Source organism: Mus musculus, chromosome 3, assembly GCF_000001635.26.
Source record: "Mus musculus strain C57BL/6J chromosome 3, GRCm38.p6 C57BL/6J".
Taxonomy (NCBI): Eukaryota; Metazoa; Chordata; class Mammalia; order Rodentia; family Muridae; genus Mus; species Mus musculus.
The window spans coordinates 8,326,744-8,330,616 of record NC_000069.6 but is presented as its reverse complement, the minus strand read 5'-3'; the positions used below and the strand labels follow the sequence as shown (position 1 = coordinate 8,330,616).

General features: G+C 41.4%; 1 pseudogene; it reads right to left on the bottom strand.

The window, feature by feature from the left end:
* Window positions 1-709: 709 nt before the first annotated feature.
* On the bottom strand, window positions 710-3,295 carry Gm5841 (predicted gene 5841; annotated as a pseudogene).
* Window positions 3,296-3,873: the final 578 nt, after the last annotated feature.

Below are 3,873 nucleotides of genomic sequence, written 5' to 3'. Positions count from 1 at the left end.
CATCTCTTGTATTTTGTTGCTGACGTTCGCATATATGGTTCCAGATTTCTTTCCTAGGGTTTCTATCTCCAGCGTTGCCTCACTTTGGGTTTTCTTTTCTTTTTCTTTCTTTCTTTCTTTCTTTCTTTCTTTCTTTCTTTCTTTCTTTCTTTCTTTCTTTCTTTCTTTTTCTTTTTAAACAGCTTAAATTTTATTGACCTCCCAGTTTTTTAAAAAAAGTTAAAGGTCACACCTCTAAGTTGATGTTCTATGTACAGATCGTGCAGAAAGATTATGAAGAGATACAAATTATTCATGCCAAAAAGATTAACTAGAGTACAGAGTCATCCTCATAAATACATATAAAATTCTTATAAAGATAGAGGGGATTGCCAGGTTTTCTGAGACACTTTCCAAAGTTATTCAAGGCACAAAATATACACCATTGTGAATATACATATTCTAGACTTTGTGCCTCTGATACAGCACAGAGATTTGGCTTCATGACTATTATAAAACTAAATATACTGAATCAGATTGTTTCTTGGGTGAAAAAGCCAGACCTATAAACAACAAGTAGATAATTACTCCAAAATATGGAGAATACAAATATAAGCACTTTATTTTAAAAAGCAAACACAAAAGATCATGTAAATCCAAGTGTTAACTGTTTCAAGCTTCGATTTTGGATCATTTAGAATCTACACAAGTTTGTTCCCAGCTTATCCATCACTAGTCTCTACTAAGGAAAATGATTCTAAAAATTAACATGGTTTTCAGTATTTAAAATCTCACTATTTATATAAAAGCCTAGAGAGACCAATAATATCCAATAGCTTTAAAAGATAAACTAAAGACTCTTAGATGTAATCAACTTTACCAACGTCTGTCCAGGTCTGTTTAATATTTACAGGGGAAATATACTCACTATAATTTTTTATAGAATAGCAAGTAGGGAGTAGACGTAGGGGATGTAGAAGGGGAGAGAGAATTCAGAAAGTCTTTCTCTTCTGTCACTTTTACCTCAGAATCGTCAAAGAGCAACCACTTCCCCTCGTACTCCTTTAAGCTTTGCACTACATAGGAAATTTTGTTCTCAAGTCCGTTCATGGTAATGCCTGTTGGGTCACTGGATTCCTTGTTCCTGTCAGATTCATGGTTCCCATTAGTAGTATCATTAGTTTCAGAATTTCTATTGTCGGTGAATGGTGTCCCACCACCTTATCAGGATTAGATGCTTTGTTGTACAGCTCATAATCTGCTTTGCTCTTTTGTCCACCAAGAAGTCCAATACCTTCTACATTTATTTTGTTCAAAACTTTACTTGGCTGGGCATTTCCACCAACTCTAATTGATACTTCATCGTCATAATTTTCAGCCGTCCCCCTTGCTTCCTTCTCATTCAGTGGCTCTGGCTTACCTATTTCACACATCTGGTCAACCACAAAATTCCCCTTATCGAGTTCTAGACTGTTAAGGTCAGTGACTTTAACAGATGCGGTATAGTGCCCACTACTAATAGTAATGCCACTGTGCATCACAACAGCAAATAATCCATAGCTGTCATTCGTCGGCTTTGTGCTCCATTCTTCTAGTGACAGTTTAAGAGGTGTCAATAAAGGAGTGTTGATCTTGGAAAGTCCACCACCGTAGCAATCAAACTCCAAGCCACTAGCAGCAAAGCACTTCAGATGAATAGTGATAACTTCAGGCATTTTATCAAACAGGAGACTTCGCTCTGCTTCCGTATAATGATGGCAATTTTCACAGAAGTATTTATCCTCTCCTACAATTCTCTCCACTGAAGCAAACTGTGAAATTGCCCATCTCAAGGTCTTCATTTCTGTTTTTGGATCTGGAGAAATTTCAGAGCTCTCCTCGACCTTGGAAAGCTCATCTTCTTACACTGGAAGACTAATATCCTGGAAATCTTCTCTTCTTTCTGTTAAGCTTTCACATTCCAAACACCGAGTCCTTAACACGAGCTGACCTTGAAACAGTTTCTCTACTAGCTCAAAGCCAATCTGCTCAGCACCTTTGTTTCTGGACTTGGCTTCACTGCTGTCTACAGGTGTGACGCTACTTCCTGGAGATTCGGGTCCACCATTAGCTGTGTGGTCACTTCCATACTTCTCCAAGTCCTCTTCAACGTCACCCTCCTTTTCCTTAGGTTGTCCTCTGGAGCGCTGGTTAGTTGTTAATTTTCCAAGACTACAGAACTTGGAAAGAATGCTGGGTTGCTTAGTGGATGGCTTTAACCAATTTATTTTAACTTTTGATTTCTTCTGTGAGGGCTTTGCACTCTCACTTTCAGAAACACACTTGGGGATGATCTTAGGAGCAGCCTCTAGTGTGTCTCTGATAGCTTTTCTCTTGGATCTGGTTTGTCTCTGGTTTTCTTCCAATGGTTGGGATTCCCTGGACAGTTTAACCTTTTTCTTCACGTTACTCGACTCAGTGTCACTTTTTCTTTTCCAGTTCCCTTTGGGGAGCTGCTCTTTGACGTCCTCCGTATTCCTCATACTGTCAATCTTTGTGCTGGTAATTCCACCTGTTTCCTCTTTCTGAAGAGATTGTTCTTCAACCTTGCTGGATAATTCAGCCAGGTTTTTTATTTCTTCTTTTTTTAGGAGTTGGCATGTTTCTTGAATGTTTCCCAGAATACATTGTAGCACTTCCTGTGCATCATGCTGTAGAAATCCTTCATACATAGGGTTGAGTTCCCTGAGTGTGTTCAGCAGTCGCCTTGGCTGTGTAGCAAGTTCATCTGTATATTTCTCTGGATTTAAGAGAAAACTAGCCTGAAGCTGTTCAACTGAAATTATTAAGGACTGTAAACTGCATATAAGCTCATAACTTGCCAAAGACTCTTCTTTGCAGCTTCCCTTATCCTTCTGATTAGAGTCATCCTTTAGAGCTTCTTTCTTCCTTGAAATAATATTAAATAAGTGCTTAACTCCAGTCTTAAAGCCAGGACAAAAGTATAACACCTGAAGAATACTATTCAGATAACAAGTATTGCCAAGGTTATTCAATCTCACAAATGGTAACAAGTTCTCTGTCTTCTCGCAGCTTACTTGGGAGGACTGTGCAGCAGGAACAACTTGGTTACCAGTCATGGCCCTTCGAGAGTCCGTGCCGCCGCTGCCGCCGGGGAGACCAGCTGGGCAGAGTAGGGGCACGACAGGTGAGCCCGGCCGCCGTCCCGGGAGAGGGATCGTTGGTGGGCGCCTCTCGAGGGGGAGTGACCATTCGTCCATGGAGAGGGAGCTGGGCTGCCGCTCGGTTCTGCCCACCGCGGCCCCACTACATCCCCGTGCAGCCCGGCCGGGAAGGCTACGGGCGCACAGCGCTGGCAGTGCTCCCGAGCCGCAGGGTCCCTGCCGGGTTTTCTTTATTGTGTCTACTTCCCTTTTCAGGTCTAGTATTGTCTTGTTCATTTCCATCACCTGTTTGGATGTGTTTTCCTGTTTTTTTAATAAGGACTTGGAACTGTTTAGTAGTGTTCTCCTGCATTTCTTTAAGTGAGTTATTAAAGTCCTTGATATCCTCTTCCATCATCATGAGATATGCTTTTAAATCTGGGTCTAGCTTTTCGGGTGTGTTAGGGTGCCCAGGACTGGGCGAGGGGGGAGTGCTGAGTTCTGATGATGGTGAGTGGTCTTGTTTTCTGTTAGTAAGATTCTAATGTTTGCCTTTCGCCATCTGGTAATCTCTGGAGTTAGTTGTTATAGTTGTCTTTTTTTAGAGATTGTTCCTCTTGTGATTCTGTTAGCCTTTATCAGCAGCTCTAGGATACTAGCTCTCTCCTCTGAGTTTCAGTGGTCAGAGCACTCTCTGCAGGCAAGCTCTCCTCTTACAGGGAAGGTGCACAGATACCTGTCATTCAGACCT